Raw genomic sequence first — 12,069 nt, forward strand, 5'->3', positions numbered from 1 at the left:
GGCACTTTAGGGACCTGCATCCAGATGAGTTCTTGAACTAGTTCATTGTACAGTGTAGTGGCCTTCAAATATGTTTTTATTATGCTGGGAGTGATGGTATACACCTGCAGTCTTGGCAGATGGATACAGGAGGATTGGGAGTTCAAGGCCAGCCTAGGCTGCATAGTGAGTTCAAGGCCAGCCTGAATACATGGGACTCTGTCTTAAAAAAATAAAAATTTGTTGGGCGGTGGTAGTACACGCCTTTAATCCCAGCACTTTGGAGGCAGAGGCAGGCAGATCTCTGTGAGTTCAAGGCCAGCCTGGGCTACAGAGCAAGTTCCAGGAAAGGTACAAAGCTACACAGAGAAACCCTGTCTTGAAAAACCAATAAATAAATATAAAAATTTTAAAAATATGTGTGTGTGCATAGAGACAGTTTCATCTCTAGCACAGACTAGCCTGAAATTCACTATGTAGTATGTGCTGGCCTCAAATTCATGAACATTGGTCTGCTTCAGGTTCCCAAGTTCCAAAATGACTGGTGCAAGCCACCACACCCAGTGGGTTTTGTTTTTAATTTTCAAATTTAAACTGTGTTTAGTGCAAGAATACTGCAAATCAATAAATATGTTATTGATCATATGGAAAATGGATCACAAAATATGATAAAACCATTTATGCCAATTCCAGCTGAGAGGGGCCCCATCATATTGAGTGACTAAGTGACCACAGACCTGTAGTATCACTAACTTCAAGGGTAGACATGGTATCACATAGATAGCCATGGTCCTGATCTACTAAAGTCAGAGCATGGACCTTTACCTCTATTCTCTGAAAATGGGCATGGCTAATGTGCTTGTTGGTTTGGTTTTGGAGACAGGGTCTCTCTATCTAACCCTGGCTGTCCTGGATCTCGCTCTGTAGACCAGGCTGGCCTAGAACTCACAGAGATCCGCCTGCCTCTGCCTCCCTAGTGCTGGGATTAGAGGCTTGATACTGTCTAAGAAGCTCTGCCTGTGGGGGTTTCACATTTCCTTCCAAGGCCAGCTCTGAAGAGGCTTTTGGATATGATTTTAAAATGGAGCCAAAGCTAGGGAGGTGGCACACGCCTTAATCACAACACTGGGGAGGTAAGGGAAGGAAAAACCAGGAGTTCAAGAGGCCAGCCTGAGCCAGGCAGTGGTGGCGCACGCCTTTAATCCCAGCACTCGGGAGGCAGAGCCAGGTGGATCTCTGTGAGTTCGAGGCCAGCCTGGTCTACAAAGTGAGTTCTAGGAAAGGTGCAAAGCTACACAGAGAAACCCTGTCTCGAAAAACAAAAAACAAAAACAAACAAAAAGAGGCCAGCCTGGGCTACAATGACCTTTAACTCAAAAGAGTCAGGTATAGTGTCCGCACCTGTAATCCCAGCACTTGGGAAGCAGAGGTAGGAGGATCTCTACAGGTTCGAGGCTAGCCTGGTCTACAGAGTGAGTTCCAGGCCAGCTATAGCTAAATAGAAAAGACTCAAAAACTGAGGAGGTGATGGCAATGAAGGAAAGCAGTGGAAGGGCCAGGCCCGATGACACTGGCCTGGGATGAGGAGGAGGTTCAAGCCCTGCCTGGGCTAGAAGTCGTGGTAGTGCCGGATGTGTGGCTCAGTGCTAGAACATTGCCTAGTGTGCTCGAGGTTCTAGGTTCAACCCCTGTCGTTGGTGGGGAGGGTGATGGGAGGTGGGTGGGGCGGGTCGGTGGTGGCTCAATTTGTTGGTGGCATTCCTTGCGTGGGCAGGAATGGGAACAGTTGTTACAGAGAGGCATTTGGAAATTCAAAAGAATGAGAAGATGCAGATGTATAGGAGAGGGAGGGTAAGCCACAGGAAGCCCTGGGACCACAAGCCTGAAATCTTGGCCACTTGGGACGCGGAGGGAAGGATCACCAAGCTCTAGGCCACGCTGGGTGACTGAGAAGAGTGAGAAGGCCCTGTCTCAAAATGAGAAATAGGCTAGGGTAGAGCTCGATGTAGAGCACTTGCCAGGCATTCTCAAGGCCAGGGTTCAAGCCTCAGCATGGGAGTGGGGGAGGGAAGAAAGGGCCGGTTTGCCCTAGAAGGAGAGGCTAACGTGAGGTGAGTTGGTTTTTCTGGGCCTAACTAACTAACTAACCTGTGACCCCATTTACCCTTTCCTCAGGAAAGTGCCTGGCCGTGTAGCAGTCTGGCATGTGTTCAGAGTATGTAGGATGGAGAGAATACCTAGCTGGGTAGCTCTACTTTGGGGACCCAAATTCCCCTTCCAATCAAACTAGAATCAGAGAGCCTTCTTGTTGCCTGTAATCCTTTAACTGGTGCCCACCTAGTCCAACACAGCTGTGGCCACATCTCCAGTCCCAGGATAGGAACATGCCAGACTGACTAGCTCATCCCAGAAGGGCGGGACCTGGGGGCCCCACCATCTTGGAACAGAGGCTCAGCTGCCTGAGCTGAGTGCTACCTAAGCTTTTGGAGGGAGATGAGACAAGCATTCAAGAGTCGTGACATGGCCCAGTGGAACAGGCCTGTAATCCCAGATGCTTAGAGGCTGAGGCAGGAGGATTCAAACTTCAAGGCCTCCCAGGCTACGAATGAGTTCAAATGTAGCCTTTACAGCTTAGTGAGACCCTGTCTCAAAAAAACAAAACAAAACAAACAAACAAACAAAAAAAAAACCCAAAAAGTAAGAAAGAGGACAGGGATGTAGCTCAGCGCTGGAGTGCTTGTCTGGCTTACCTGGGGTGGACACACACACACACACACACACACACACACACACACACACACACACACGGGCCAGATCAGCTTGCAGGAAGGAGAGCCTACACTATGAGGTAATAGGATCGCATGGGTACACAGACCAGCAGAGATCTGTTGGACTCAGAGCTGGGACTTGACTTTAGAATAGGGAGGATGAAGAGGGGGAAATACAGGAGTATGGAGGCTCACAGATTCAGCTGAAGTGCTAATGCTGAGACAGGCCACCAGTCTGCAGAGCTTGGAGGGGAAGCTAGGAACTCCTAAGTGACCTGTGACACAGTCGTGTGCCATGCTGGTGGGAAAGGTCACCTCGCTATGAGTCTACATGGGGGCCAAAACCACAAAATAAGGTCTAGGAAGTCTCCAGGCTAGAGGGAGGTTACTGATGATTTTGCTCTACATTGCTCTGAGAGGCTCACATAAACTGTGGTGCTTCGTGGCACAGTAGCCAGGTGGACATGTCGAGAGAGGAAGAGCTTGCGACCGGAGGCTCTCTGAGCCATTTCTCGAGCAAGGAACTGTTGGAGGGAGTGGATGTGTCATCAAGCAAGGAGACACCAGGCCGGAGAGATGACTGGCTGGTTAACGTGCTTGTGCAAGCATGAGGATCTGAGTTAGTAAAAAAGCTGAGTGATGCCTGGGGGGGGGGGGGGGGATGGCGGTGGTGGCGCACGCCTTAATCCCAGCACTCAGGAGGCAGAGGCAGGTGGATCTCTGGGTTCAAGGCCAGTCTGGTCTACAGAGGGAGATCCAGGACAGCCATAGCTATGCAGAGAGGCCCTGTCTCAGAAACAAACAAAAAGCAAAGGAAAACAGAAAAGCTAGTGTCGTAGCACACGCCTGTGATCTCAACGCTGGACTGAGGGGAGTGGGAACAAGAGGGTCCTGAGGACTCACTGGCTAGCCAGTCTAGCACAGTCAGCTTCCAGTTCACTCAGAGACCTTGCCTCGAAAAGTAGTCATGGAAAGACATCCACCTCTGGCCTCTACATGTCCCACAAGGCCAAGTGTACATGCGTGCACCGCACACATTTAAAAAGAAAGTCAGGTGTGGTGGTGCACACCTTTTAACCCCAGCATTCTGGAAGCAGAGGTAGGCAGCAGATCTCTGAGTTTAAGGCCAGCCTGGTCTACATTGCAAGTTCCATGTCATCCAAAGCCACCACATAGTGAGACCCTGTCTCAAGAACCAAACAAGGACAATGAAAAGATATCCCACGGGTCGTGTGTCTGCGTCTTCTCACAAGAGAAGTTAGGCTTCTGTGGTCTCAGAATGGAGCTTAATTTAGAATCAGGGAGAAATGAGGTGGGATGCGCACGGGAGGGGTGTTTTTCACAGCCTGGAGTTGTATATGCAGGGGCTGGGTGCCTCCAGGATGGACGTTCTAGCTAGTGCTGAGGTCCAGTGATGCCAGGGTGGGGATCAAGGTTGAGGGATACTTAATGATGCCAAGTTCCCGTCTTGCCCGCCCCGACTGGACCCTGCTCAGTTTCCTCCCTTAGAGCTGTGGCCATTGATTCTTCCCTCTCTTTACTCCTGTGCCAGTCGGGGGCACTGACTCTGGTCTCTAGGAGATCAAGTTAGCCCTCAGACATTGTCATCTGGCCATTCTCAATGGCACAGTCATGGGAGTCCATTGTTTGTACTTTGTCACCCAGGTCGGCTAACCTGTCACAGCTCGATAAGGGAACTGGTCTCCCTTGGGCTCTTCTGAGAAGTTCAGGAAGGAAGGGTTCATATCTCAGGGAAAGGCAAACACTGGATAACCCTCACAGCCGTGTGAGGGAAGGCCAGCCACGGCAGACAGAAAGCTGTGGAGCAGAACGGCTGGGAAGCCGGGGTCTGGGGGCCCTGGGAGGGGACAGCAGTCACTCGGACACAGAGGTTGCCGTGACATGGACAGAAGCCAGTCTGTTCTTCAGAGCTGGTGTTCTTGCCCGGTAACCGCACTTTGCCCTGTGGTGTTTCTGTTTAGTTTTCTGAGACAGGGTCTCCCGGGGTAGCCCAGGCTCGTCTTGAACTCAGAGCAGTTCTCCTGCTTTGCTCTTTTCCTTTTGTTTTCTGGGACAGGGTCTCACTATGTAGCTCAGGCTAGCACCTAGCTCATACCAGTCTTCCTTCCCACTGCCTCCAAGGTGCAGGCGTGAGCCACCATACCCAGCACCCCATTCCCCAGCCTGAGCCACCATACCCAGCACCCCCCTCCCCAGCCTGAGCCACCACACCCAGCACCCCCCTCCCCAGCCTGAGCCACCACACCCAGCACCCCCCTCCCCAGCCTGAGCCACCATACCCAGCACCCCCCTCCCCAGCCTGAGCCACCACACCCAGCACCCCCCTCCCCAGCCTGAGCCACCATACCCAGCACCCCACTCCCCAGCCTGAGCCACCATACCCAGCTCCCCCCTCCCCAGCCTCCCACCCCCATGCTTTGAAGAAACAGTGGGCTGATGGGAGTGAGGAAGGGGAAGTTAGAATCTTTATTTCTGTTTTTAATTATTGTTATTTACAAAAGTGTGTTATACTGGATGGCAGTTCTAAGACAACACTAATTCCAGCTACACATGCCAAAAGGTGCTATGGCAAAGAGTCCAGATTTTAAATAGGAAGGGGAAAGAGTCACCATCATCTCAGCCACAGCTTGCTTTTTGCCAGATTTCTTCTTTTTTAAAATTTATTTTTATTTTTTATTTTTTCGGAGCTGAGGACCAAACCCAGGGCCTTGCGCTTGCTACCACTGAGCTAAATCCCCAACCCAAAATGTATTTATTTTTATTTTATGTGCATTGGTGTTTTTCCTGCATGTATGTCTGTGTGAAGGTGTCAGATCCCCTTGAACTGGAGTTACAGAGAGTTGTGAGCTGCCACGTGGGTGCTGGGAATTGAACCCAGGTCCTCTGAATGAGCAGTCAGTGCTCTTAACCACTGAGCCATCTCTGCAGCCCCAGAGATTTCTTTTTTAATTAATTAATTATATTTGTAATTTCACGTTTATGGGTGTTTTGTCTGTGTGTAGGCATGTACACTGTGTACGTGCCTGGTGTCCATAGAGGCCAGAGGAGGGCATCCGATCCCATGGAACTGGAGTTGTAGACGATTGTGAGCCACTGTGGGTGCTGGGAATTGAACCTGGGTCCTCAGGAAGAACAACCAGTGCCCTTAACTGCTGAATCATTTCTCCAGCCCTCTTGCTGGATTTCTGAATTCCACCTGTGGCAGGAGGTGCATCCCCAAGGCGTTTTCTTTGGGCTTCTCAGGTTCCTTGTTTGTTTCCACTGAAAGTCTGGTCTCTGATCCATCTCCTGGCCCACTGGCTCACCTCACCCTGACAGCTGCTGCTGCCCCTTCCCAGGCCCTCATTGGAAGTCCGGTCCTTTTCTTTGCTTTCTCTTTTCTTCCTTTCTTTTTCTTTTTCTTTTTTTCTGTTGAGACATAGTTTCACATTTTAGTTTAGGCTAACCTGAAACTCACTATGTAGCCCTGGCAGCCTTGGATTCCTGGCAGGCCTCCAAGTGCTGGGATTACAGCCATGGGCCACCACACCCAACTTCCTGGGGTCTTGTTTGGAAGAGTTAGAGGAGGAAAAGGAAAATGTCAGTTTGGGAGAGTGTGAATGGATGGCCAGGCTCCAAAAACTGGATTCAGGTTGGACATCATAAACAGCGCTCCTCCCTTGAGCAAGATGGAGCCCTTAGCCAGATCCTAGGCTAGGCGTCTACAAGATCAACTTAGTAGAAGGGCAAGCAGCAAGCACCACTTGAGTCAAGCACAGGATGTCTTAGTCAGGCTTCCCATTGCTGCGATGAAACACCATGAGCAAAAAGCAAGCTGCGGAGGAACAGGTTTATTTGGCTTACACTTCCACAACACTGTTCATCACTGAAGGAAGTCGGGGCAGGAACCCAAACAGGGCAGGAACCTGGAGGCAGGACCTAGTACAGAGGCCTTGGAGGTGGGTGCTGCTTACTGGCTTGCTCCTTCCTCATGGCTTGCTCAGCCTGCTTTTCTTTCTTTCTTTTCTTCTTCTTCTTCTTCTTCTTTTTTTTTTTTTTTGGTTTTTTGAGACAGGGTTTCTCTGTGTAGCTTTGGTGTCCTGGATCTCACTCTGCAGATGAGGCTGGCCTGGAACTCACAGAGATCCACCTGGCTCTGCCTCCCGAGTGCTAGGATTAAAAGCCTGTGCCACCGCTGCCCGGCTCAGCCTGCTTTCTTACAACACCCAGGACCACCAGCTCGGGGATGACATCATCCACAATGGGTCGGGCCCTCCGCCATCAATCACTAATTTAAATAATGCCATGCAGGCTTACCTACAACCTGATCTTATGGAGGCATTTCTCTTCTTTTTTGAGACAAGGTCTCTCTGTGTTGCCCTGGCTGTTCTGGAACTTACTCTGTAGACCAGGCTGGCCGCAAACTCACACGCTGCCTCTGCCCCCTGAGTTCTGGGATTAAAGGTGTGAACACGCTACCACCGCCCTGCTGGGGCTTACTGGGGTCCCTCCTCTCAGATGACTTTAGCTTGTGTCAAGCTGACGTAAGACTATCCAGCGTACAGGTGAAGTACTTACTGTCCACTGAACATTACGTTCCCATGTGTGTGGAGCTGGGGCATGGTGGCTGAGGAAGAAGTGAGACAGCATAAGGATTCCGGAGGAGGGAGGTCCAGAGCTGCCACAAAGACAAGTGTGGGCCCGGGAGGGAGACGGGTGACGGGCTGGCACCTTAGAGGTGGAGGGATTCCTGGTGACCAGGTTAGAGTGGCAAGCATTTGATTGGGTTGCTGAAGCGAAGGGAAGGTGAGGGTCTGTGAGAGGACGAGGTCAGTGTACCTGCTGCCTGGTGCTGGCCGAGTCACCAGACAGGCTGATGCAGGACAGCAGCCTGGTGTAGACAGGAGCCTGGTGTGGACAGGAGCCTGGTGTGGACAGGAGCCTGGTGTGGACAGGAGCCTGGCGTGGACAGGAGCCTGGTGTAGACAGGAGCCTGGCGTGGACAGGAGCCTGGTGTGGACAGGAGCCTGGTGTGGACAGGAGCCTGGTGTGGACAGGAGCCTGGTGTGGACAGGAGCCTGGTGTGGACAGGAGCCTGGTGTGGACAGGAGCCTGGTGTGGACAGGAGCCTGGTGTGGACAGGAGCCTGGTGTGGACAGGAGCCTGGTGTGGACAGGAGCCTGGTGTGGACAGGAGCCTGGTGTAGACAGGAGCCTGGTGTGGACAGGAGCCTGGTGTGGACAGGAGCCTGGTGTGGACAGCGCTCGGTGTACAGTGGCTCTTGCTTCGTTTGGGGGTCTGGGTATTTTTTTCTTTCTTTTTAAGAATATGTGTTTACTTTTATTTGGTGGTGTGAATGTTCACCTGCATGTATGTATGTCCACCGTGTGTGTGCTTGGTGCTGGTAGGAAACAGAAGGAAACCCTGGATCCCCTGGACCTGGAGGTACATGGTTGGCTGTGAGCCACCAGGTGGGTGCTGGGAACCAAATGCTGGCCCTCTCTAAGAGCAGTAAGTGTTTGTTACTATGAGCACCCTCTCTAGCCTGCTTCCATTTGCTTTTGAAGACAGGGTCTCCAAAATCCAGGATGTAAGGAGAGAACTGATACATACATCAGAATGAGGTCAGCCGGGCGGTGGTGGCGCACGCCTTTAATCCCAGCACAGCACTAATGGGGCAGAGGCAGGCAGATCTCTGTGAGTTCAAGGCCAGCCTGGGCTACAGAGTGAGTTCCAGGACAGGCACCAAAGCTACACAGAGAAGCCCTGTCTCAGAAAAAAAAAAAAGTGTGCTGGTGCGCAGCTGTAATCCCAGCACTTGGAAGGCTGAGATGGGTGATCCATGAGTTCCAGGCCAGCCTGAGGTACACAGTGAGACCCTGCCTCAAAAAAACAAATCAACAGGGGCTGGAGAGATGGCTGAGCAGTTAAGAGCACGGGCTGCTCTTCCAGAGGTCCTGGGTCTGAATCCCAGCACCCACATGGCAGCTCACAACCATGCGTAACTCCAATTCCAGGAAATCTGATGGCCCCTTCCGACCTCCATTGGGCACTGCATGGACATGATACTCAGGAGTGAAATTCATGCAGACAAAACACCCATACACATAAAAAAAGTTAAGCATGCAAGATAGTGATGGTGCGCATGCTTTTACGTAGCGCACTAGGGAGGCAGAGGCAGGCAGATTTCTGTGAGTTTGAGGCCAGCCTGGGCTACAGAGTGAGTTCCAGGACAGCCAAGGCTACACAGAGAAACCTCGTCTCGAAAAAGGAAAAAGCAGAAACAAAACAAAACAAAATCTTCAGATCACAAGAAGCTGGCAAAGTTCTAGACAGGAAGGAAAGGGAGCCTGAGGAAGATGAGTTCTAAATAAACCACAGCAAAAAGGGGAAGAGTTTTACCTTCCTGGGCTGGAGATATGGCTCAGTGGTTAAAAGCACTGACTTTTTCTGGAGGACCTGGGCCCATTCCAGCACCCACATGGTGGCTGACTCACATCTCTATCTCCAGGGTCTCCAACCCTCCTCCAGCCTCTGTGGGCACTGTATTTACGTGGTGCACAGACACATAGAGGTACTAGGTGTATACACCATACACATACAATGAAGAACAACTAAATCTCAAAAAAAAATTCTTTGAAGGATTTTGCCTTTTTCATGGAAAGGACTTTATTAGAAGTTCAGAAAATGTAGGAGAGCAGTAGCTCATGTTGAAAAGGTTTAGAAGTCAAGGGAATAATCTGTGGAAAAAGTTGTTAATGTGTATAGACCCTGAGAGATGCTAATATCATTTTAGGAAGGTGGGGGTGAGGCTGGAGGGTCACCAGGGTGGTATAGATGTAGTGATATACTATCTACCGTCACGGGAGAAGTGGTCTAGGCAAGTCTAGTTCCACAGTGGGCTAGACTAGGCCTCCAGACTCGGGTTCCTGTCTAGCGGTGACTGCCACTCTGAGTTCCCATCTCTTGTACACTTGTGTGGCAAGCATATCTCCCATATTTATGCTTACTACCTGCTCTATCTGGAATAGTCTGTCTTCCCCACAGTCTACTTGGTGAGCACCTATTTTAAAAATCATGCTCAAGCTTTATTTCCTTCCTAACCAAATCCTCAGGCCGAACTAATCACTCTATTTCTATTTCTGATTTTATGTCCGTCTCTCTAGGACTGTAATTGTATGTGGCCCCTTGCACTGTTTTGTGTGTTTGTCTCTCTTATTAGATCATGTGACCCCAGTCCTAGCCTGACGTGTGAGTGCTCACAAGACCCAAACCAATGAACCAAAACTGCAAATATCTGAAGGCTGGCGCTGTGGCTGGAGAAGGAAATTTAACATGTGCATCTCTAGAGACCCAAGAACAAAGATGTGCGGGGGCACGCGATCATGACACAAGCCCTGTGCCTCAGGCTGGGGTAGTTGTTGAAGAGAGTAAGACCCAGAGGATGGAGAAGTTGCCTGTGAGATTGTGTCTCGTGGAAATGTCAGAAGCTATAATCACGGAGTCTCACCAACATGGCTGCCTAAACATGGCCTGAACAGGATGATACAAGGATGCTAACATGGCAAGGGAAAGCTCACAGGGCCCTAGACAAACTGCTACAGGCAACTAAGGAACCCCGAGAGCAGGAGAAACAGTCTCCTCGGGGAAGAGCACACCAGCTGATTATCCAGTACTAAATGGTCAGCCCTGAAAACATATACATATAAATAACATTACACAGACTTGAATGTATATTGTATTTATATATTTAGGAATACATATATATATATATATGTAACATACATATATATATATGTAACAATTAAAATAGAGAGAGGCCATGAATTGATTAAGGGAACTTTTATTTATTTTTTTTTTTCAATAAAGTTTTTTTCTGTGTAGCTTTGGCTGTCCTGGAACTCCCTCTGTAGAGTAAGCCGGCCTCAGACTCACAGAGATCCTCCTGCCTCTGCCTCCTGAGGGCTGGGATTAAAGGTGTGCGCCACCACTGCCTGGCCGAGGCTGTGAATTTGAAACAGAGCGAGAGAGAGAGAGAGAGAGAGAGAGAGAGAGAGAGAGAGAGAGAGAGAGAGAGAGAGAGAACAAGGGGGAGTTTGGAGTGAGGAAAGAAAAGAAAATGTAAGGAAGTTACGTTAATTAAAAAAGAAAAAAACCTTTAATCCCAGTACTCGGGAGGCAGAGGCAGGAGGATCTCTGTGAGTTCCAGGCCAGCCTGGGCTACCAAGCGAGTTCCAGGAAAGGCGCAAAGCTACACAGAGAAACCCTGCCTCGAAAAAACAAAAAACAAAAAACAAACAAACAAACAAAAAAAACCCAAAAAAAAGAAAAGAAAAAAGTATTCCTGCTGCCAAGCAGATCAGATGACCCAAGCTGATCCCCAAGCCCTCTTTGGTGGAAAGACAGGAGAAAGTCCGTAAGTTGTCCTGCTGTACAGGACTGTCTTCCAGAGCACACTGCCACTGTCTTCATCGATCAGCCATGTCTGCTTGCAGAAGACCACCTGAGCGTCTGAGGCGGGCCTGTCGACGGTTGATGTTCCTTCAGAGAAGAAGGGATGGAGAGGGTCATGGGACCCTCACTCAAGTACTTGGTCACCCCTCCCAACCGGTTGAATACAGTTCTGCTGTAATTGCATGTGGCTTCAAGGAAGGGCTAGAGTAGTGGGCAGGGAAGGACGAAGGGAGGGGACTCCCTCTACACAGCCACAGGGCTTCACCACCCTGCTGGGTGCAGTCCCGGCTGTGGCTGCTTCAAGGCCACCCACATGCCTGACCAGGGCTCCCCAGAGTGAACTTTGGTGGAATTGTACCTTGGTTTGCCATTGGGACCTAGGGGGAGGGATAGGCCTTCTCCTCCTCCTCCCCCTCCTCCTCCTCCTCCTCCCCCCCTCCTCCTCCTCCTCCCCCCCCCCTCCTCCTCCTCCTCCCCCCTCTCCCTCTCTCTATGTATGTATGTGAGTGTGGGTGCCTGAGGAGACCAGAGACATCCAGGCAGCTCTGAGCAGTCTGATGAAGGTGTTGGGAACTGAACACTGAACTTGAGTCTCCGGCAAGAGTAATACATACTCTTGACTGGGCGGTGGTGGCGCACGCCTTTAATCCCAGCACTCAGGAGGCAGAGGCAGGTGGATCTCTGTGAGTTTGAGGCCAGCCTGGTCTACAGGTGAGTTCCAGGAAAGGCACAAAGCTACACAGAGAAACCCTGTCTCAAAAAACCATAACAAACAAACAAACAAACAAAAACAAACAAAAACATACTCTTAAGTGCTGAGCCATCTCTCCACTTCTGACCTTTATGTGATTTTATCTACATGTTCTCT

Source organism: Peromyscus maniculatus, chromosome 1 (assembly GCF_049852395.1).
Source record: "Peromyscus maniculatus bairdii isolate BWxNUB_F1_BW_parent chromosome 1, HU_Pman_BW_mat_3.1, whole genome shotgun sequence".
Taxonomy (NCBI): Eukaryota; Metazoa; Chordata; class Mammalia; order Rodentia; family Cricetidae; genus Peromyscus; species Peromyscus maniculatus.